At 40.6% G+C, this 25,175-nt stretch overlaps 1 long non-coding RNA gene across 1 annotated transcript; it reads right to left on the minus strand.

Annotated features, from left to right (window-relative positions):
• Positions 1 to 20,193: 20,193 nt before the first annotated feature.
• Positions 20,194 to 23,334, minus strand: LOC142182574 (uncharacterized). Its single transcript, XR_012711388.1, has 2 exons — positions 23,074 to 23,334; positions 20,194 to 20,612 (listed from the first exon to the last, which is right to left on the minus strand). It is a non-coding gene; the product is annotated as an uncharacterized LOC142182574 (long non-coding RNA).
• Positions 23,335 to 25,175: the final 1,841 nt, after the last annotated feature.

Here is a 25,175-nt window from a genome sequence, read left to right on the forward strand (position 1 = left end):
GCTAAAAGAAGCGATGGAAAAGATCGAAAGGATGGGACTAGAGATGAATGCAATGCAGCTAACCCTAGCCAAAATACAAAAAAGCCCTGAAACACTGGGACACATGCCGGAATACCCTCACTCTGGCCCTTCCACAAGCCGTCCAAATCCCCTTTATCATCAAGAAAGAAGCCCTCATGATTCCCAAGCTCCACCACCCCATCAACCTCTCCCAACACCCAATATTCCCATTTTTGTGGGACCAACCTCAGCCCCTTTGCAAAGAACGACCAGTGAGCCATTGTTTCAGGCTCACGATACACAATACTATCCCCCCGAGCCTACGTTTCATGCACCCGAACCACAGGCTTACAATCCACATTTGGAAGTACCGGCAGAGGTTGAGAAGCCGGTTAAGGCCCCTGAACAGGATGAAGTGTTGAGAAAGTTCAAAAGCCTGGAGCAGTCCTTCAGGAACTTGCACGGTTTGGGCAATCAAATCAGTGTAGCATACAAAGATCTATGTCCTTTCCCAGACGTCCAACTCCCGGATGGTTTTAAGATGCCTAAGTTTGATTTATATGAAGGGCACGGTGATCCCATGGAACATTTGCGGGGATTCTGCAGCAAAATGAGAGGGGCAGGCGGCAAGGATGAGCTGTTGATAGCTTATTTCGGCCAAAGTCTGAGCGGATCTGCACTGGAATGGTATACCAGGCAGGATTTCAGCAGGTGGTACACGTGGGATGATCTGGCGCAGGCTTTTGCAGGTCATTTCCAGTACAATCTAGAGATAGTCCCTGACCGTCTCACGTTATTGAGAACTGGGAAGAAGCCCGGGGAAAGTTTTCGCGAGTTCGGGTTCCGCTGGAGAGAACAAGCAGCTAGAGTCGATCCTCCCATGAGAGAGGGAGAGATGGTGGACTATTTTTTGCAGACATTGGATCCAACCTACTTTGGTCACTTGGTGACAACGGTTGGAAAATCTTTCAACGAGGTGGTCAAGATAGGGGTCATGATAGAAGAGGGTTTGAGGTCTGACAAGATTTTGAACTATTCGGCACTCAAGGCCACAACACAGGCTATTCAAAGCGGCACGGGAGGTGCGCTGAGAAGAAAGAAAGAGGAGGTTGCCACGATCGAGGCAGGCAGTTGGTCCAGGGCTGGCAGGCCGCACTATAACCAACCCAGACCTCACAGGTCAAACTACCCATACAACCCACCACAAAATTTCTATCCGCCTCGGGAACCACATTGTTCCGTACACCAAGCCCAAGCATACACTCAGCCTCCGGTTCGCCCACAATGGCGCGCACCGGCTCCCCAGAACATATATGCACCACCACAAAACACCTACCCTCCACCAAGGGCGTATAGAAACCCTTTAGGGGCAGGCTTTCGGGGAAATCCAGATGCTAGGAATGACAGGTTGCGGAAGCAGAGAACTTTCACGGAGCTGGGAGAAACCTACACCGCTTTGTTCCACAAACTGAGGCAATTGGGTTTGGTTAGTCCTGTCCAGACTCGAGAACCAAATCCACCACCTCAGAATTTGGATCGATCAATCAGTTGTGAATACTGCTCAGGGATGCTCGGGCATGATACCGAGAAGTGCTGGAAATTAAGGCATGCCATACAGGATCTTATCGACACCAATAAGATCGAGGTCCAGACACCAGAAGCTCCTAACATCAACCAAAACCCACTGCCAGCGCACCACGAAACTCACATGATTGAGTTGGTGTGTGAGGGAGGAGAATTGAGAAAACCCTCACAAACAGTGATGATGATCCAAGCCGCCCCAAAGGAAGTCTCAACCAGTGGAGGAACGAGTGTACAGTCGCAGGGAGAAGGCGTCAAGCTGGTAGTGATATTGGGAAAGAGCCCGTCCGCCATAACAAGCAAACCCGAGCCAAGCAAGTTGGTAATACCAGGGATCCCTCCCACCCTGGCGGTCGTGTTGAAAGGGGTATGTAGAGAACGGGTGACCATAAAGCCTGTGGTCCAGCTACCGATGATTGACAGCAGGGCTGTGCCTTGGAAATATGAAAAGGCGGTGGTGATATACAAAGGAAAACAGGTGGAAGAAGTCAGTTGTGAAGCACAAGGGCTGACTCGATCAGGTCGATGTTTTGCTCCGGTGGAGCTAAGAAGAACCAACCCAGTTGCAACCAAGAAACCTGTGTCCGAAGAAGAGGCTGAAGAGTTCCTGAGGAAGATGAAAGTATAGGACTATTCTGTGGTCGAACAGCTGAGAAAAACACCGGCCCAGATCTCACTGTTGTCATTACTGATCCATTCTGAGGAGCATCGTCGGACCCTGATGAAGATATTAAACGAAGCTCATGTACCCAGTGAGATTTCTGTAAACCACCTGGAAACCATTGCCAGCAAGATTTTCGAGGTGAACAGGGTAACATTCTCAGATGATGACCTGCCAGTGGAGGGTACGGAGCATAATAAGGCTCTATACCTAGCTGTCAAATGTGAAGACTCGGTGGTAACTCGAGTATTGGTGGATAATGGCTCAAGCGCCAATATTTGCCCACTACCTACTTTGAACCAGTTAAAGATCGACCACGGAAGGATCCACAAGAACAGTATCTGTGTCCGAGGGTTTGACGGAAACGAAACAGCCACTGTAGGGGATGTTGTACTTGAACTGACCATCGGTCCAGTCCTGTTTACCATGGAATTCCAGGTGTTAGATGCCACAGTTTCTTATAACCTGCTGTTAGGACGACCATGGATTCATGCAGCCAAAGCGGTGCCTTCCACCCTACATCAGATGGTGAAGTTCGAGTGGGAAAGACAAGAGGTCGTGTTACACGGCGAGGACACAACGCGCACCACGGGTGGAGCAATTGTACCTTTCATAGAGACTGTTGATGACAAAGGTCCTTGGGTCTACCAGATTTTCGATACAGGGTCAGCCAACAAAATTTCTGAAGGAGAAATCATCCCGCACCCTAGGATAGCTGCCGCGACAGCCATGATGGTCTCGAAAATGCTGGGTAATGGATTTGTGCCAGGAAAAGGCCTGGGAGTCGAGCTTCAAGGGATTGTCCAACCTGTATCCCTTCCTAAAAATTTGGAAACTTTCGGATTGGGGTTCAAACCAACCGCAGCAGATAGGAAGCAAGCGCGAAAAATGAAGAAGAGGGTTTGGTTTCTGCCTAAGCCGGTGCCACGTCTCTCGAGGTCTTTTGTCAAAACAAGTGCCAAGGGGTCACCAGTCCCAAAGATTCTAGGACCTTTGATCGGTATAAATGAAGACCTGAATCAGAGTTTTGAAAGGCTATTCGCAGATGTCAGTGTGGTGGAGGCTGAAGAAGGGTCCAGCAGAGCAGAGATACAGTTTGTGGGGCCTGAGGCCAAGACCAACAATTGGACGGTTACTCCTCTTCCTGTCCGAGGGGAGTCTTGGTAGTAGGCTTTGATTTGTGTTTTGTGTGTTTTGTTTTGTCCGGATTATTCAAGGGTGTAATCCAAATTTTACTTTCGTTTTGTAAAAGTGTGAACCCTTTTATCCCGCAAGTTAATGAAGTTCTTTTCTTTTGTTCCATTTTAATTTTTGTTTTGTTCTTTTTCTTTCTGAACAGTTCTCTTTTTACTGGTTCTAATGACATGGCATGCACAGCGGATCTTCGACCTAGTCTAATAAATCAATCTGAATCTGACTCAATGATGCAAGAGGTCGTTTGTGATGATGAATCTGAATGTGATGAAGGTGAAGCCTTCGAAGAGATAAACCGAGAATTATGCCAATTTGAAGAAAAACCCAAGCCTAACCTAAATGACACTAAGGATGTAAACCTAGGAGACGCTGATAACGTCCAAGAAACCAAAATCAGCATCCACATTGAGCCGAATGTCAGGGAAGAATTGATCAGAACCCTCATAGAATTCAAAGATGTTTTTGCATGGTCCTATGACGATATGCCTGGACTAAGCACAAATTTAGTGGTTCACAAATTGCCCATTGACCCGGCATACCCTCCGGTCAAGCAAAAACTAAGAAAATTTAAAACAAAAATGAGTGTAAAAATCAAAGAAGAGGTGATTAAGCAGTTGCAGGCAAAAGTCATTCGAGTCACTCGATATCCCGAATGGTTGGCCAATGTGGTGCCAGTCCCAAAGAAGGATGGAAAAATCAGGGTGTGCATTGACTACCGCAACCTCAACAAAGCAAGTCCCAAGGACAATTTTCCGCTACCCAACATTCATATCCTGATCGATAATTGCGCTGGGCGCGAGATCGGATCCTTTGTGGATTGCTATGCGGGTTATCATCAGATCCTAATGGACGAAGAGGATGCTGAGAAGACAGCGTTTATTACGCCATGGGGAACTTACTGCTATCGGGTAATGCCATTCGGGTTAAAGAACGCCGGGGCAACGTACATGCGAGCAATGACTGCTGTGTTTCATGACATGATACACAAGGAAATCGAGGTGTACGTTGATGATGTGATCATCAAATCTTGGCGTCAGGAGGACCATGTAGCAGACCTAAGGAGATTCTTCCAAAGACTCCGGAGGTATGATATCAAGCTTAACCCGGCCAAATGCGCATTCGGGGTTCCATCAAGAAAGTTGCTGGGATTCATCGTCAGTCGACGGGGGATTGAGTTAGACCCCTCCAAAATTGAATCCATCCGAGATTTGCCGCCGCCAATGAACAAAACAGAGGTAATGAGTTTGCTGGGTAGGCTCAATTACATTAACAGGTTCATCGCTCAACTCACAGCGACTTGTGAGCCCATATTTCGGCTGCTGAGAAAGGATGCTGCGGTAGGTTGGACGACAGAGTGTCAGGAGGCTTTCGACCAAATCAAAGGGTATCTGTCTAATCCACCCGTATTAGTCCCGCCTAAGACTGGGAAGCCCTTAATCCTTTATCTAACGGTCCTGGAAAATTCATTTGGTTATGTACTGAGGCAGCATGATGACACAGGAAGGAAGGAGCAAGCCATCTACTATCTTAGCAAGAAATTCACAGTACATGAGGTCAAGTACACTCAACTCGAGAAAACATGTTGCGCCCTAACTTGGGTAGCTCAGAAGTTGAAGCACTACCTGTCGTCATATACTACTTATCTCATATCCCGTTTGGACCCATTGAAGTATATCTTTCAGAAACCAATGCCCACAGGAAGGTTAGCAAAATGGCAAATTCTGCTAACAGAGTTTGATATCGTCTATGTGACGAGGACAACCATGAAAGCCCAGGCGCTGGCAGACCATTTGGCAGAGAATCCCGTTGATGAAAAATACGAGCCCTTAAGAACGTATTTTCCTGACGAAGAGGTGATGCATACGAACGAGTTGGAATTACCTGAGGAACCGGGTTGGAAGCTTTTCTTCGATGGAGCTGCAAACGCAAAAGGGGTTGGAATAGGAGCGGTACTCATTTCTGAAACAGGACGCCATTATCCTGTTACGGCTCAACTACGCTTCTATTGCACCAACAATATGGCCGAGTATGAGGCTTGCATTCTGGGTCTGCGCTTGGCTGCTGACATGGATGTCCAAGACGTCTTGGTCTTGGGAGACTCGGACCTCTTGGTACATCAAATTCAGGGTGAATGGGAAACACGAGATCTAAAACTCATACCATACCGACAATGTTTGCATGATCTGAGCAAGCAATTTCGATCGGTGAAGTTCAAACACATCCCGAGAGTTCACAATGAGGTTGCGGATGCCTTGGCCACCTTAGCATCAATGCTGCACCACCCTGACAAAATGTATGTTGATCCTCTACACATCCAGGTCCGTGATCAGCACGCCTACTGCAATGCCATAGAAGAAGAAGCAGATGGCGAACCCTGGTTTCATGATATCAAGGAATACCTCAGAATGGGGATATATCCAGAACATGCCTCTAGAGACCAAAAAAGAGCCCTTCGGCGTTTGTCGAATGGTTTCTTCCTCAAAGGAGGAGTATTGTACAAAAGAACCCCGGATTTGGGATTGTTGAGATGCATAGATGCCAGTCAAGCAACGACAGTTATGGCAGAGGTACATGCTGGAGTTTGTGGGCCACACATGAGCGGATATATATTGGCAAGAAAGATCCTTCGAACAGGGTGTTATTGGCTCACCATGGAACACGACTATATCACTTTTGTGAGGAAATGCCATCAGTGCCAGATACATGGAGATTTGATTCATGCTCCGCCAACAGAGTTACATACGATGTCAGCACCCTGGCCGTTTGTGGCATGGGGCATGGATGTCATTGGGCCCATCGAGCCGGCAGCATCCAACGGTCATAGGTTCATTCTCGTGACCATTGATTACTTCACCAAATGGGTTGAGGCTAAAACCTTCAAATCAGTAACCAAGAAGGCAGTGGTGGACTTTGTTCACTCCTATATCATCTGCAGATTTGGGATCCCAAAAGTGATCATCACGGATAACGGTGCGAATCTTAATAGCAGCTTGATGAGAGAGGTATGCCAACAATTCAAGATTACACACCGCAATTCCACCCCATATCGTCCCAAGGCAAATGGAGCAGTCGAAGCAGCCAATAAGAATATCAAGAAGATACTGCGAAAAATGGTGGAAGGGTCCAGACAATGGCACGAGAGATTACCCTTTGCTTTGTTGGGTTACCGCACTACCGTCCGAACTTCCATAGGCACAACTCCTTATTTGTTGGTGTATGGAACTGAGGCCGTAATACCAGCGGAGGTCGAAATTCCGTCCCTCCGAATTGTCGTTGAAGCCGGGATTGATGATGATGAATGGGTAAAAGCTCGATTGGAACAGTTGAGCCTGATAGATGAGAAAAGATTGGCAGCAGTGTGTCATGGTCAGCTGTACCAGAAGAGAATGGCAAGAACATATAATAAGAAGGTGCGCCCCAGGAAGTTTGAAGTAGGGCAGCAGGTATTGAAGAAGATCCTCCCACATCAGGTCGAGGCAAAAGGCAAATTCGCCCCAAATTGGCAAGGGCCTTATATCGTGACCAGGGTATTGTCCAACGGTGCTTTGTGTTTGACAGATGTCGAAGGTAGATGTGTCGACATGGCTATCAATTCAGATGCAGTCAAGAGATATTATGCGTAATTTATTTAATTATGGAAATTTTTGGTTTACTTGTTTGTATTTGGCATTTATTGGATAATGAGATGACGGAGGCAATTCTTTCTTCTATCCAAGCACTTTTTAACCCTTGTTTTCCCCTTTGAGCCTTAAGTTATTCTTTCATACCCCTCTTTTGGAATCACTAATGGAAAAGACATGAAAAAAAAAGAAAAGAAAAGAAGAAAGGAAAAGAAAAAGAAAAAGAAAAGGAAAAGAAAAAGAAAAAGAAAAGGAAAAGAAAAAGAAAAAGAAAAAGAAAAGGAAAAGAAAAAGAAAAAGAAAAAGAAAAGAAAAAGAAAAAGAAAAGAAAATGAAAAGAAAGAAAAGAAAAAAATAAAATCATAAGGAATATAAAACCGTGGGAACTACGTTTGACCTGATTCCTCAAAGAGGATACGTAGGCGCCTCACGGCTCGGTCATAGTATGCATCATAGCGAATATAGGATGCATAGTGTACATAGTGTGCATAATAGGCACAGTGTGCGTAACGCACATAGCGCAACATAAGTGTAAAAAATAAATTCCCCAAGCAAGAAAACTGGGGCAGAGGTTATGTTTTAAGTTCCAACAAAGGTTTGATTCCAAAAGTTGTAGCACATCACCCATCAAATTATTTTCATTTTTATAGCCTTTCTTTAACCCCATACCAGTGCCAACATCAACGTCCAAAAGACCTCCCGATCAATGTTCAAGAGATGTCGAGTCAGGCAAATGAGGCCGAGAATAATACACCGATCCCCAGCAAAGAAGAGGATCGTAAGACCGGGAATGAGTTGATAGTCAAAGGAATCTCCAGAAGAGAGGGTCGTATCTACAACGCCCCGATTCCTCGAAAGAAATAAAATGAGAGAGTCTTACCGGTGAAAACCTTCACAGGCACCGAAAGGCGATGTAAGAGGAGGGATGTGAAATGAGAGAGTCTTATTGGTGAAAACCTTCACAGGCACCATAAGGCGCCGGGAGATAAGAGAAAAGAGAGAGTCTCATTAGTGAAAACCCCTCGAAGGGCACTATGAGGCGACAAGATAGATCAGCAAAAGCTACCACATTCGCAACGAGATGGACAGCCATTTATCATCCCCAGCAAGTCAGACCATCGGGCAAATCGATTGATACAAATAGATTGGGTTGGGAATCTATGGTGCACGTCATGATCACGGGGACCAGTCAGGTCCTCCAGATAAGTTCTTCTGAGTTTCTTCTCCCCACAAAATATGGGTTCAGAAAGATTTTCTTCTTCTAGCTTTTATCTTTTCTTCCTAAAATTTGTCTTGAAAAGAATTTTTCAAAGCTTACTACCAGAAACCGGAGGGGAATTCATCCAATGCAGAATAATACAAATAGTCTTAGAAGCCGATCCCAGGCAATGCAGTGATCGTGCCCGACAATTTTGGAGGAAGTAAGCTCCTAAAGGGAGTGGTGTCGGGAGTTAAAAGCAGACTCCCACAACACGTGTTTAAAGAGAAAGCAGAAAAGAGGATTAATTGAAGGCCAAGCCCCAGCATGCTAGAGACCCCCAGCAGGCAACTTTGCCCACTAATCAATTACGGGACATAAAGCAAGAAAAGAGAAGAAAGGAAAAATCATCCGCCAGAAAGGCACCCTCTGTCACCACGATGAAAACTAATTAAATCCCTTTGTCTGCTGCAGGAAAACAAAGGATTGATGATGGCAGCAAGATACAAAGCCAGGGAAGTCACAAAAAACCGGGGCAGAAAATTTTCTGCCGATTGTCGAAAATTTTCTCGGAAGAACGGGGAAGCAATTTCAATACATTTAAGTTCTAGGTCGCCCACCAGTATAATGCGGGAATACATTTAAGTTCTAGGTCGCCCACCAGTATAATGCGGGAATACATTTAAGTTCTAGGTCGCCCACCAGTATAATGCGGGAATACATTTAAGTTCTAGGTCGCCCACCAGTATAATGCGGGAATACATTTAAGTTCTAGGTTGCCCACCAGTATAATGCGGGAATACTTTTAAGTTCTAGGTCGCCCACCAGTATAATGCGGGAATACTTTTAAGTTCTAGGTCGCCCACCAGTATAATGCGGGAATACTTTTTAAGTTCTAGGTCGCCCACCAGTATAATGCGGGAATACATTTAAGTTCTAGGTCGCCCACCAGTATAATGCGGGAATACATTTAAGTTCTAGGTTGCCCACCAGTATAATGCGGGAATACTTTTAAGTTCTAGGTCGCCCACCAGTATAATGCGGGAATACTTTTAAGTTCTAGGTCGCCCACCAGTATAATGCGGGAATACTTTTAAGTTCTAGGTCGCCCACCAGTATAATGCGGGAATACATTTTAAGTTCTAGGTCGCCCACCAGTATAATGCGGGAATACATTTAAGTTCTAGGTTGCCCACCAGTATAATGCGGGAATACATTTAAGTTCTAGGTCGCCCACCAGTATAATGCGGGAATACATTTAAGTTCTAGGTCGCCCACCAGTATAATGCGGGAATACATTTAAGTTCTAGGTCGCCCACCAGTATAATGCGGGAATACATTTAAGTTCTAGGTCGCCCACCAGTATAATGCGAGAATACTTTTAAGTTCTAGGTCGCCCACCAGTATAATGCGGGAATACATTTAAGTTCTAGGTCGCCCACCAGTATAATGCGGGAATACTTTTAAGTTCTAGGTCGTCCACCAGTATAATGCGGGAATACATTTAAGTTCTAGGTCGCCCACCAGTATAATGCGGGAATACATTTAAGTTCTAGGTCGCCCACCAGTATAATGCGGGAATACATTTAAGTTCTAGGTCGCCCACCAGTATAATGCGGGAATACATTTAAGTTCTAGGTCGCCCACCAGTATAATGCGGGAATACTTTTAAGTTCTAGGTCGCCCACCAGTATAATGCGGGAATACATTTAAGTTCTAGGTCGCCCACCAGTATAATGCGGGAATACATTTAAGTTCTAGGTCGCCCACCAGTATAATGCGGGAATACTTTTAAGTTCTAGGTCGCCCACCAGTATAATGCGGGAATACATTTAAGTTCTAGGTCGCCCACCAGTATAATGCGGGAATACATTTAAGTTCTAGGTCGCCCACCAGTATAATGCGGGAATACATTTAAGTTCTAGGTCGCCCACCAGTATAATACGGGAATACATTTAAGTTCTAGGTCGCCCACCAGTATAATGCGGGAATACATTTAAGTTCTAGGTCGCCCACCAGTATAATGCGGGAATACATTTAAGTTCTAGGTCGCCCACCAGTATAATGCGGGAATACATTTAAGTTCTAGGTCGCCCACCAGTATAATGCGGGAATACATTTAAGTTCTAGGTCACCCACCAGTATAATGCGGGAATACATTTAAGTTCTAGGTCGCCCACCAGTATAATGCGGGAATACTTTTAAGTTCTAGGTCGCCCACCAGTATAATGCGGGAATACATTTAAGTTCTAGGTCGCCCACCAGTATAATGCGGGAATACATTTAAGTTCTAGGTCGCCCACCAGTATAATGCGGGAATACTTTTAAGTTCTAGGTCGCCCACCAGTATAATGCGGGAATACATTTAAGTTCTAGGTCGCCCACCAGTAATAATGCGGGAATACATTTAAGTTCTAGGTCGCCCACCAGTATAATGCGGGAATACATTTAAGTTCTAGGTCGCCCACCAGTATAATGCGGGAATACATTTAAGTTCTAGGTCACCCACCAGTATAATGCGGGAATACATTTAAGTTCTAGGTCGCCCACCAGTATAATGCGGGAATACATTTAAGTTCTAGGTCGCCCACCAGTATAATGCGGGAATACATTTAAGTTCTAGGTCGCCCACCAGTATAATGCGGGAATACATTTAAGTTCTAGGTCGCCCACCAGTATAATGCGGGAATACATTTAAGTTCTAGGTCGCCCACCAGTATAATGCGGGAATACATTTAAGTTCTAGGTCGCCCACCAGTATAATGCGGGAATACATTTTAAGTTCTAGGTCGCCCACCAGTATAATGCGGGAATACATTTAAGTTCTAGGTCGCCCACCAGTATAATGCGAGAATACATTTAAGTTCTAGGTCGCCCACCAGTATAATGCGGGAATACATTTAAGTTCTAGGTCGCCCACCAGTATAATGCGGGAATACATTTAAGTTCTAGGTCGCCCACCAGTATAATGCGGGAATACATTTAAGTTCTAGGTCGCCCACCAGTATAATGCGGGAATACTTTTAAGTTCTAGGTCGCCCACCAGTATAATGCGGGAATACATTTAAGTTCTAGGTCGCCCACCAGTATAATGCGGGAATACATTTAAGTTCTAGGTCGCCCACCAGTATAATGCGGGAATACTTTTAAGTTCTAGGTCGCCCACCAGTATAATGCGGGAATACATTTAAGTTCTAGGTCGCCCACCAGTATAATGCGGGAATACATTTAAGTTCTAGGTCGCCCACCAGTATAATGCGGGAATACATTTAAGTTCTAGGTCGCCCACCAGTATAATGCGGGAATACATTTAAGTTCTAGGTTGCCCACCAGTATAATGCGGGAATACATTTAAGTTCTAGGTCGCCCACCAGTATAATGCGGGAATACATTTAAGTTCTAGGTCGCCCACCAGTATAATGCGGGAATACTTTTAAGTTCTAGGTCGCCCACCAGTATAATGCGGGAATACTTTTAAGTTCTAGGTCGCCCACCAGTATAATGCGGGAATACATTTTAAGTTCTAGGTCGCCCACCAGTATAATGCGGGAATACATTTAAGTTCTAGGTCGCCCACCAGTATAATGCGGGAATACATTTAAGTTCTAGGTCGCCCACCAGTATAATGCGGGAATACATTTAAGTTCTAGGTCGCCCACCAGTATAATGCGGGAATACATTTAAGTTCTAGGTCGCCCACCAGTATAATGCGGGAATACTTTTAAGTTCTAGGTCGCCCACCATTATAATGCGGGAATACATTTAAGTTCTAGGTCGCCCACCAGTATAATGCGGGAATACATTTTAAGTTCTAAGTCGCCCACCAGTATAATGCGGGAATACATTTAAGTTCTAGGTCGCCCACCAGTATAATGCGGGAATACATTTAAGTTCTAGGTCGCCCACCAGTATAATGCGGGAATACATTTAAGTTCTAGGTCGCCCACCAGTATAATGCGGGAATACATTTAAGTTCTAGGTCGCCCACCAGTATAATGCGGGAATACTTTTAAGTTCTAGGTCGCCCACCAGTATAATGCGGGAATACTTTTAAGTTCTAGGTCGCCCACCAGTATAATGCGGGAATACATTTTAAGTTCTAGGTCGCCCACCAGTATAATGCGGGAATACATTTAAGTTCTAGGTCGCCCACCAGTATAATGCGGGAATACATTTAAGTTCTAGGTCGCCCACCAGTATAATGCGGGAATACATTTAAGTTCTAGGTCGCCCACCAGTATAATGCGGGAATACATTTAAGTTGTAGGTCGCCCACCAGTATAATGCGGGAATACATTTAAGTTCTAGGTCGCCCACCAGTATAATGCGAGAATACATTTAAGTTCTAGGTCGCCCACCAGTATAATGCGGGAATACATTTAAGTTCTAGGTCGCCCACCAGTATAATGCGGGAATACATTTAAGTTCTAGGTCGCCCACCAGTATAATGCGGGAATACTTTTAAGTTCTAGGTCGCCCACCAGTATAATGCGGGAATACATTTAAGTTCTAGGTTGCCCACCAGTATAATGCGGGAATACATTTAAGTTCTAGGTCGTCCACGAGTATAATGCGGGAATACTTTTTAGTTCTAGATTTTGGAATCAGTAACCCCACCTGAAGACGGAAGGTTACAACAGAGATCCCCCAAGCAGGAAACAATAAAATCCCCCAGCGCCAAGAAGCAGAAGGCTGCCAAAGCAAGCGCACATTCAAAAGGAAGAAGGAACGCGTCTCAGAAGAAGCAGTTTGGAAACGTTGTAGCATGCCCAGTATAACGATGTTGATGAAGAAACGTACCACTGAAGAAACCATTGAAAGATTTAAAGAAAAGCCATGTTCCCAGCAAATCAAGCAAAGTGATGAGAACTGACATTCAGAAAAGGTAAAGGACCAGCATCATCTCCAAAGTTCACAAAATAAGGGCATCAGAGGAAAGCGTTAGCCGACAAGAAAGCAAGGCAACAAGAACAAATTAAAGATAGATGAGATCTCACACTCTAGCTTAGCTTCTTGTTTTTCTTTTCAAGAACAATGTAACAAGGAGATCAGTGAGCAGTAGCATCCTACAACAGCATGCAACAACGCACAACAGCAGCAAGCACTACAGTCACACGGTAGTCCCAGCTACCAAAATTTCCCGAACTACATTGACCTGATTCCTGTTCAGCCCAGGATATGTAGGAAACCTCTGAAGCAAAGGTTCGGTCAAATCTTTTTCAAAAAATGCTTCACACGGAGTACTCAGATGAGCAAAAATCACCCGCTTTATCTTTGCGCGAAAACCCTTCGTGTCTTCGGGCAAAGAGGGGCAGCTGTAAGCACGTGATTTTTGCTTCACAGACAATCGCTCCAAAAGAAAAGAAAAATAGTGACAAATGACTTCACTATACAATTGTTCGAGTTTTCCGTGACATGTGTTGTTAGTCGTGTGTGGGTCTGTCCATTTCGCATTTAATCATTAATCAAACAAAATACAAAAAATATGTGTCATTAAACGAAATTTCAAAGATATATATATGGGCATCGTTTCGTTCTGGGTTGTGATTTAAATTACTTAAACAAGTTAATTTGGTGTGATAATTATGTTAAAATGCTACATTGTTGTTTGTTTTAATTCCATTTGTTTTATTACCTATTTGTTTTAAAAAATAATAATAATAAAATTAAAAATAATAATAATAAAACAAAAAGAAAAGAGTTGAAAATCGGTTTGGGCCCAAAAGAAATGAAACAAAGTAGGCCCAAACAAGCACTCAAATCCAGTCCAAATCCGGCCTGCCCAAGCACCAATTCAAACGACGCCGTTTCAGGCAGGTCGATCTGAGCCGTCTAAGCCTCTTGATCCAACGGTCCACATGCTCACCCGTGACCCGACCCAATAACCGATCTAACCCAACCCCTCACTTAAACCAAACGACCCCGTTTGACTACCAAACGACCCCGTCTCATTTCTCACCATCAGATCCAAGCCGTTGAGATCATCTGATCCGACGGCTCAGATCCAAACCCATAGACCATATATAAACCTTCCCTTACACCCCACGCCCCCTATACCAACACCCCATCCCTTCGTCCCCAAGCTCAAACCCGGACCTCCCATTAGAAACCCTAGCCGCCCCCGTCTCCCTCGCCATTAAAGTCGGCGGCATGGACGCCGGTGGCCACCTCCTGAACACCCTAGGACCACCTCACTGTCCTAAACATCGATCTTCTATCCATTTGCCTCGAATCACCTTCCTTCATCTCGAATCTTTGTGAGCACGTGATTTTTGCCTTACGAAAAACTACTCCAAAATAAATCAAAATAAATTTCTTTTACTGTGTAATTTCTGAATTTGCGTGATGTTAAAAATTTGTTTATGTCCGTAAAATGTTTGCTTTGTCATAATTAAACAAAAATAAAATAAAATACATATTTGCATGAATATAGGATTTAATTATGCATTTAAGAGATAATTTAAAATAAAATCACAAAAATATGCATTGGTTTTATTTTAAATGTTTCACTGTGTGATTGATGTTTTTGTCTATGTGTTAAATAATTGTTATAGAGTAATTAATATATTTTTGTGAAGGTAAAATTGTTTTAAAATTACAATTAGAATTTTAAATTAGAAAAAATGAAAAAAAAATAATAATAATACATATACATAAAAATCGGACCTGGATTTAAATCCAGGCCCAACCAAATTAATTCCCTTCACAGCCCAATCCCAACAGCCCCATGTCCGGTCCAATTCAAGCAGAATCAAACGACGTCGTTTGGTCACCCCTTATCAAGGGCTGTTGGATTAAATACAACCAACGGCCAAGATCTCATCACCCTAACCCAAGACCCTTACCCGATCCAATACCCGGTTCAACCCGTCCCCCTAACTTAAACCAAACGACACCGTTTGGTTAAGTGAATAGATCTCAGCCATCCATCCTGCCTAATCCAACGGTCCATATCCACCCACCATTCCCCTATATAAACCCGTAACCCTTTACCCGGCCCCCTAACTAAACACCCCCCCTCTCCGCTCCTGTTCATCATCGTTCCAAACAGACCTCTAACCCTAGCCGCCCCTATTCCCCTTCGCCTGAAACCCGGCGGCATCAACGCCGCCGGTCACCAACTTAACACCCTAGGACCCCCTGAACACCCTCTATCCGAATATGTTACCAGCTTGGTTCGAATCTCCCTGGAGGTTCTCGAATCTTCATTTGAAGATTCGAGCCAAGTTCAGATCTAGACCTAACAGTCCCAAATCGACACCACAGCTTCCCCTAGTCACCCTGAATATGGATCTATCGTTTGTTTGGTTCGAATCAGTGCGGAACTTCTCGAATCTTCTTTTGAAGATTCGGACCAAACAAGAACAGACTCAGATCCGTTTCAAACTAACACCAAATAACCCCTAGGCTACCCTCACCATTGTGTCATGTTTGGTTCTTCTCGAATCTGACCAGAAATGGTTAAATCCCAAATCGAGTTTTTAAGAACCCTAAAAATACCAAACTTCCGGATTCTGTTCAGATTATGATGAAGATTGAGGTTTAATCGACCTTAGTCGAAGTATTTTCAGTGGAAAATACTTCGACTAAGGTCAGTTTGATTTCAAACAAAAAAAATCCGAAATCCAAGTTGAGTTCGAGTCTAATTAAAATTCAGTGGTATTATTTTCTATTATTTTGTGTATTCTAGGTATATTGTTGTCTGTGTCAATAGCTTTTTGATTTTTCATATTTGTTTTGATCAATTCTGTCATTTCTGTTTCCTACCTATCTACTTGATCCGAATGTGAATTGTTTCTATTGGTTGTGATTGTTTACAATGTGTGTAATCGACTCGATTAAGTTCGTCGATTAGTTATATTACGAATTTTCATTTCTGAAAATGTTAACTGAAACAGTCTGCTTCTATTGTTTAGACTAATTATTGACAAATGTTGTAAATAGTCAATCGATTAGTACTCGTCAATTGAATCATGTTTGTTTGTGAATCAGTGAATTCAAATGTATGCTGTATTGTTGTTTTCTAAACAGGACATTGTCAGTATATTGACAATGCTCCTGTATTTGTTTGCTTTTAATTCAGTTTTGAATTCCAGTGGAAATAATCCTGCATATTCTGTATAATGTTAAGGTTGTTTTTATTCAGTATTCAGTTGAGAATTCCCTTTTTAAATGCAGTTTTTGTCAATCAGTTATTAGAATGTAATATACTGTCTCAAAGTCATAGGATTGGTTATAGCTGTAAATCAGAAGGATAGTTAAGTCTATACAGATTGTAGAATCTGTTTTACAGTGGGTTCTGATTTTTCAAGTAATAACAGTAGGTCAGGGGCATTTCTGGGAATGAAACAGTAAAAAACAGGGTGTTAGTGCTAGTGTATTATAATGTAATGTTAATGGCTATATTTAAGTAATAAAGGGGGAACAAGGGATAATGGGGCTGCTGAAAATCATGTTAGGATCACATAAAGTATTAAAAAGAAGTTTCAATGGAAACTTTCTGGTTGTTAAAGGGATAAAGGGTCCCTCCAATACTAATTGGTATAGAACCAGCTCTGTATAAATACAGGAGCTGGACAGACCTTAAAGGGCAGTAGTCTTGATCAGTTTTTTAAGGGAGAGAGAGAATTTTTGAGGAGAATTTTAAAGGAATCCTAAGAGGGCAGTCTTTAAGGGTTTTAAGAGGAAAAGAGAGTGTGAAATTGGGAAAGAAAACAGAGTCTTGATCAGTTTTGAAGACCCTAGAGAATTTTTAGGAGAGTTTGGAAGGAATTTTAAGAGGGCAGTCTTTAAGGGTTTTAAGAGAAAAAAGAGAGTGTGAAATTGGGAAAGCAAACAGATTTTAGGATCAGTTTTCAGGGATCAGTTTTCAAAACCCTAGAGAATTTTTAGGAGAGTTTTGAAGGAACAAGAGGGCAGTCACACACACACAGATATACAACAACAAAAACAGAAAAATCAGAAACAAGAAGTCCAAAACAGGAAAGAAACTGAAAAATCTGAAATATGTTACTTTTCTAGAATCTGTCCGTTGTTTGCATGTGAATATTGTTCGGTGAAAATCTGAAATTTTTTCTCAAGTTTCTGTCCCTATTCATCTGGGTTCTTCGGGTCTTATTATTGCTCAAATCTGTGGAAAAACTGGTATTCTGTTGATTTTGTTACTGCTGCAACTGCTGAAACTTACTACTTCTACCTCCATTTCCAGGTACATATCCTTTTAAATTCTATGTTGGAAAGAGATTCAATATGGCGGATAAACGAAGATTGAATTGAAATTCTGTTTTTTTTTATTTGTCCAAGTTCATCAATTTAAATTTCATTTTTATTTTTATGTTAGTTAATTAGTAGTGAATTCAATTTGATAGCTATGAGCTAATTGTCTTGCTTTGAAAGTTTGTATAAAGATTTGTAATAACATTAGCTCATTATCTCATTAGTTTAATCATATTAAATTGTCGAAGTAGGGAATATGGTATGAATGTTGGTCATTATTTAAATTTTGTTGTTGGTTAAGTAAGAAGTGATGTAGAAGTGCCAAGATAACTATAGTAGTGATATTTATTGTTACATAAGGTTAAGATGTTGATGTCGATAAAATAATAGATGTGTGTATAAAAGTGGGCGAAAGGCGATATGATGTAGCTTATTACAATACGTTATGAATACGATATACAGTTAAGTTACATGTAAGGTAATTTTATTAAATTAACTTGTATAATAATTCGGCCATTATAGCTCGATGTCTATCTACCTTCATAAAACAAATTAACCAAATAATTAGGCATATTAGATTAAAAGCAAGCATACCACACTTCATATCAATGATAATTAGAAGTAGAATTTGCATTAAGTAAATAATGAAAATTCTCGGAAAATATTTCCTTCCTTTATGAATCATTTATTTTCAGTTTCATATGCAATTTATTCTTTGGCATATATATATATGTCATATTTGTTTAAAAATAGTATTAATCATATTTTTATTCTGTTCTTTGAATTTGAATAGTCTTGGATAAACATGTTATATGTGGAAATTATAATCAATGGGCAACATTCAAAAATTGTGAATTCTTTTTCAAGAATTAATGATATCTAAAAATGAAGATTTCTCATAATATAATAAAACAATTTATGGAAAAATCCCTAATATCATTACAAATATGTCGCGTAATTAGGGATACGTTCGCGTACCATGATTATATTTTTAAAAGCTAAATTCGGATTATGCGTACGCGCAATTTCGAACGAATATTTAATAAAAAGGATTTTTTCAAAGGCGTTAAATCAATTTCATAAAAAACCGAGATGTACAGTTCACTATTCAGAAAAACAAATATTCTTGATTCGACACAATTTCGAAAAAATGATTGCTCAGTAAATATATTATCAAAAGTTATTGTGTACACGTACGCGTGACACAATTCCGTATTTTTAATTTATAACACGAATATACGTACGCGTAATTCGATTCAAAGAAGGGTTCTTAACCACAATAAGTAAAAGCGGTAGAAAAATCATGTAACAAAAAATATTTAATAAATATCAAGATAATTAAGTCAATAATAAAAACAGTTAAGCGACCGTGCTAGAACCACGGAATTCGGAAATGCCTAACACCTTCTTCCGAATTAACAGAATTCCTTACTCAGGATTTCTGGTTCGCAGAATAATAAACAGAGTCATATTCTCCTCGATTCAGGGATTATAATTGGTGACTTGGGACGCCTTAAAATTCCCAGGTGGCGACTCTAAAACAAATAAATAAATCCCGTTTCGACTGTCCTTCAATTGGAGAAAACTCCCCACGCGCCCCGCGGGCGCGGCAAAAAGGAGGTGCGACAATCTTCATTTGAAGATTTGAGTCGAACCCGGACCTATGCCAAACCACCCCATCTTCATACCAGACACTCCCATGACCCTCCTCGTGACCAAACCAAACTTGGTTTGGTCCGAATCTACACACAACTCCTAAAAAATCAGATCTGAGGATCCAAAACCTAGAACACTAATAGCCTTGGAATCCGGCCGGTCTTAACAAGGGTTTGAGGTTTAATGGATCTTAACCAAGGTGTTCTCATGTGAGAACACCCTGGTTAAAATTTGTTCGGCCTCAAATGGTCAAAGCTAAGTCGTATTTGGGACAGTTTTGGTTTAAACTTTTCAGTAAGTTTTCCTGCTCTTTGTTTTAGTTTGATTAAGTTGTTAGCATGCTTTGTTGTGATTGTTTGTTATTGTGTGATGTTTTCTTAATTTCTTCCGTCTCTGTCAAAGACCTTTTATTTGGTCGTTTGATTTTCTATGTGTGCTCTGAATATACCCTGTGATATACATGCTCGTCAATTAGATTAGTCGTCAAACGAGTTTAATTCATATAAGTTCCCAGTGTTTGAACAAATTTGTCTGAAGTCATTCGGGACTCTATACGTGTTGTTTATATGAACGATTGATTGTTATGTGTTACGATTAATATAGTCGAGTCGATATATGTCGTCAATTAGTTTCAATCGTTAATGGTAACAACTTGATTCGTATTGCTTATTTCTGCTGTGATCGTATTTGAGTCCCATTAGGAACTGAATTGTATTGCCTATTGATTTTGTTCAAATTGAATTAAAGAACATCTAGGAGGAAGGTTATAATGGCAGATTCAGACTTTGATTTTAAAACACGATGCCATTTGGTTTAGACCGTGGGCAACATGTGTATGGTTAGCTTTAAGGAATTAAAATAATTGGACAGCATGTGCTGTCAGATTATATTCCTACTGCCCATACTTTGGTGAAATAAGCAAGTGATTAGGACATTTTAACAACAAAAGAGAAAGGGGCTGTCAGGGATTTGATGGGGAGTTTTGTTTATTTAAAAGAAGTGAGTGGAAAAGGCAACAGAGGGGGGGGGGGATTTTGAGTTGTAAAACAGACTGTAAAGTGTTAAGGTTAGGCTATAAAAGAGGGGGACCTTCCATTAAAAAGGGGGGATATTTTTTGAGTCTGGAGAGATCTTGTGAGTGAGAAAACTGAAAAGGAAAAACAGAAATAAATTTCAGAACATTGTGAATGAGTATTGTCTAGAAGAAACTGTGCAAGAGTCCAGTTTGATCAGGTTTTCTTTGTGGTTTTGCTCTTCCTGTCGTTTGCCAAGCTTTCTTGTGGTCATTGGATTTCTGCTGCTGTTACATTCAATATTCTGGGCTGTTGTTTCCTACTCTATTTTTTTCTGGGATTGTTCATTTGTTGCTCGACTCCTTGCTGAGCTTCATCTTTGTTGGCCGGTGGTTGTTGCTGTGTTGTTGCTGTGAATCTGCTTTTGCTGTTGTTTACATACTACTCAACTGATCACTCTCCTTCTTCCTTTCCTTTCCTTACCAGGTACACAATTAATACCACCAATGTAACTGAAAGTTTGAGCATGAATGCAAAAGAGAGGACTTGCAGATTGTTTTTATATATACATGGACTGTTGTATTAAATGTCATGTAGTATATAATAGTTACATTTTCGTTTGGATAATAGAAGTAGCCTACATGCTTAGTATATCAATGTAGGTAAGTGAATGCTAGTCATATATGTATGTTGTTAGGTGAAAATATTCCCATTGCAATAAGTTGTATTTTAGACTTAGTCTGATGATGTAGTACATTCTCTAACGTAGGCCAAATAGGAAAACTATCCACTTTAATTAAAGTACTTTCCTCTTTTGTCAGATTGTCACATATAAATTGATAAACTCATTTTATAGAACAAAGAACCAGTTCAGGGCCTCAACCTCATAAAGGTCGAGCCCAAATCGAAGCAAACCAAGTAGGCCCGCATCGAACAAGCAGTGGCCCAGGTCCGGCCTATCACGCATGGGCTGGATTTGGGCCCATGATTATTTGTTCGGCTGACTGTGCACGCAGCCTCATTTCTGATTTTCAAGCTTTTTCTGAATGTTGTTATAGATAACTTGCCAACACATAATTAACTAGGATTATCTACTGTTTTCAATTAGTAGAGACAAACGCGACAAGAAACGTAGTTGCTATAGGATATCCTTTTAAAATAAGAACGAGATGAGCCTCGACAAAAAATAATTAAAAACACGCAGGCTGCGGGGCCCTCGTTAAACGTATATTATCGAAGCATTCAGTTTCCAGGATGGGTCGTTTATCAAATCTCACGGCCATCCCAGAATAATAACGCGATAGTCTCTTTAAGCGCGTATCTAATAATTTTACCTCCTTAAACTCGGGTGCACATTTATGTGACCCAAATCCAAATCTCAACCGAATCGAAATATGTCAACAACCACGGGTGCATTGATGTAACGTGGTTCGAGATATGTTTTCACGACGTTGCAAGTCTTATAAAATAACAGTAAATGATAAAAGCGGTTTAAAAGTTAAATTTTGCACATAGGTTCACACTTGTATAAAAATCAGATAAATAAGCTGAATATAACAGTTGAGCGACCGTGCTAGAACCACGGAACTCGGGAATGCCTAACACCTTCTCCCGGGTTAACAGAATTCCTTATCCGGATTTCTGGTACGCAGACTGTAATATAGAGTCATTATTTTCCTCGATTCAGGATTAAAATTGGTGACTTGGGACACCCTAAATCTCCCAAGTGGCGACTCTGAAATAAATAAACCAATCCCGTTTCGATTGTCCTTTAATTGGAAAAAACTCCCTTGCGCCCCCTCGGGTGCGGAAAAAGGAGGTGTGACACATGTCACTTGCACACGTGGCGCGATTTCATTGGCCTTTTAGCGTGACTGGACATGCCTTGTCATTTTGACACGTGAGATGGTCCTATTGGCTCTTCCGCTTGACTTGGCGCGCCACGTCATTTGACACGTGGCACCAAACTGGGTCTCTATGATGATGTCATCTTGGGCTTAATGAAGTGGGCTCATCACTTTAGCCCAATTAAATGGGCTAGCCCAATAGATTAGGACTTATTTATTTAATCAATATATATTGGACTTATATAATTAATTCAATCATATTAGCCCATAATATTTATTTGGACCAATATATCTCGAATTTAAAATATAGTCCAAATTATTTTATGGATTTAATTTATGTAAAATTTATATGCCTACACTAACATCTAACTGCCGGTAGTAAGTCAATATATAAAGAAATTCATGCTACAACAGGTTAAGATTCACAAATAATGTAAAATCTTTTAAATTGTATGTTTGTGCATATTGTTTAGCACTTTGAAAGGAGAAAAAAAGTAGCACGGAATCAGTAAACCAGTCATTTCATCAGCGAATGAATGAATTGGTACATAGCATGGTTAGCCTGACACTGGTTTTCATGTTGGGTTTTGACCAATTGTATGCGACCGATCCCGTTATTCCGCTTAGCCAAAGACATTCTTGGGAAAATATTAACCCATATCAGTTATAGAATGATAAATCGGGCAATGTGGAGGACGTCAGAAAAAAACGGCAAGGATATCAAAATTTGTATTCAAAGAAAAAATGTACTAAAATTGACTCAATTATCTAGACATTTGTAAAATAATATCCTAAATAACCAATTTTTAATAATAGAACGGTGTATTATTTTTGGAAAAATTAAGAACTTATAAGAAAGATGAAAGTAATATATTCTGGAGCATAAAACAGAATACTCTAATGTGTAATGAGCACAATCGAGATATAAGATGTGCATGAAACAAATGCTGAATCATTATTCCGAAATGAGTTCTCAGCGAGTCACAGTTTTGTCCTTTTACAACATGGAATTCAAATCAAATAACCAAATCCATTTGATATTCTAAAAGAAATTTAGAAATAATGAAGGATTTTTCTGAGAAATTACCTACGGTGCGAAGCTTGTGGTCGGAGACCCATTCCCTCACTGATTCAAAGGTAGATATTTGGTTAGATCCAGCCATCTTTAGAACATAAGAAAGATGGAGAATCTGAGCTTTGAACGATGAATGTGAGAGAGAGGCAAAACAGCACAGTAACAAAACTGTTTCTTCACTTTCATATTAGTTAGTTGCATATTTTTATATTTTCGGTGACGAGAAATGTTTGGAAAAAGAAGAGGCAAAATTTACAACCAAAGAATTGGAGGGTTGCCCAATATTTTAAGCTGTTGTCTTTCCATGCGCCACGACTTATAAACTTCCTCTTCTTACTCTAAATTTTTATAACTAACAAAAACGAATTATAATCCTTTTTTTTCTTTTCGTGCTTGAAAACAAAGAAGAATGGGTGACATTTTCACATATACATGAGCTTGTTTAAACATAAGAATTTTTTTACTTTTTTACGAAATTTTTTCACTTTTTTCCGAAATCAGTGTTTGGCCATAAAATTTTCAATTTTCACTTGAAGATGAATTTTGGAATTTTTTAAAAATTTGAAAAACTCCAAAAAACTGTTTTCAAAATTTTTCACTCAGATCACTCACAAAAATTCAAAAACAAATCAAACTTATATTCATGTTCAAACGCAACTCTAATTTTCAAATACTATTTTCACTTGAAAAAAATTCACTTTTTGGGAATTTTACAATTCTTATGTCCAAACGCCCACATGATCTCTGATTTTGGCAATTAACTTTAAGCTATTCTACATTTTTCTTGAAAGTAGGGAAGAAGCTTTTTTAATCAATTTTACCTTTAGATCATTTCATATATGCGTAAATTTAGTTGTCAAAAAAGCATTTGTTGGTGGCTTCTCATGACGACATTGGTAGAAATGAGTGTAGCTTAAGCTCATTTGAATGAACTGAATTGAGGCACTTATGTATATGCACCATTAATAGAGTAGCTAATATAAATGAGTTGTATGAGAAATTCAGTGTAAGCAAAAACACAATTAACAAGGATATGGATTATTTCAAGATTTATGTACCTGTTAATGCAGCAAAGTAGAAATTATAATCCAAAAAATTACTTCAAAGTTCACTTTGAATCTCTTGAAAACAAAAGCAAAATTACCACAAACTAGATATCTTTTTATGTGTTAATGTGGAAGAAGAGAAGAGAACTTACTTCTCTATTTTTTTCCTTTCTTGAGTTTCTCACACTTTGCCAAAGATCAAAACTTCTATATTTAAGAGCACTCAAATAGCAGTTATCAATAAAAACTGCCCCACTACACTTATGTGTAGTAACTTCTTTTGAGAAGTTATTTCATCTGATCCCTTCAACAAAAAGGATGGGTCGGGTCTACCCACATGGAGCGACCGCATGACTTAAACCCAACATCTAACATCCCTCTCTCATGGTAGGCTAGACCCAAATCATTATCATGTTAATAACACACATAATTCATACAGATAAATAGTTGTCCGACCTGCGAGCATAAAGAGTTATAATATATTTCAAACCGATTAAGGTTATTCTAAAGCTCAATGTAGAAATCAGATCACATTCGAAAAGGATTCACTACTAACATGAGGATCTTATTACTCGCCATATCCCCAGACATCACCCACTATTCCAGTAGCTAGTTATTCGATCCCTCATCCTCGAAAAAGGTGAACTCAAGTTCATGTTTAACTTGGTATCCATAATTACACTTGTTAATATAGGTGTCAAGGGGTCGTGCCGGGCCGGGGTAGGGAAAAAGGGAACCGGTTAATTTTGTTATCGGGCCGATTTTCAGTTATTTTTTTACCGGGTTTATCAGTTTCGGGCTTCCCCGGTGCAAAATTTAACCGGAACGGTTTTGAGCCTAATGGGTCGGGCCGGGCTTATTTAATTATTATTTTTCTGTATTTTGTATAATAATCGTAATTTATGTTAAGATAAAGTAAAAATGTAAAACAATAAAACTAACGTATTGTGAGCACGTGATTTTTGCCCTACAAGAACTACTCCCAAAAATTCAAAATAAAATAGTTTTGTGTCGCTTGTGATTTATTTGTATTTGTCTGTGCATGTTTATTCTATTTTAATTAATGAA

This window comes from Nicotiana tabacum, chromosome 7 (assembly GCF_000715075.1).
Source record: "Nicotiana tabacum cultivar K326 chromosome 7, ASM71507v2, whole genome shotgun sequence".
NCBI lineage: Eukaryota > Viridiplantae > Streptophyta > Magnoliopsida > Solanales > Solanaceae > Nicotiana > Nicotiana tabacum.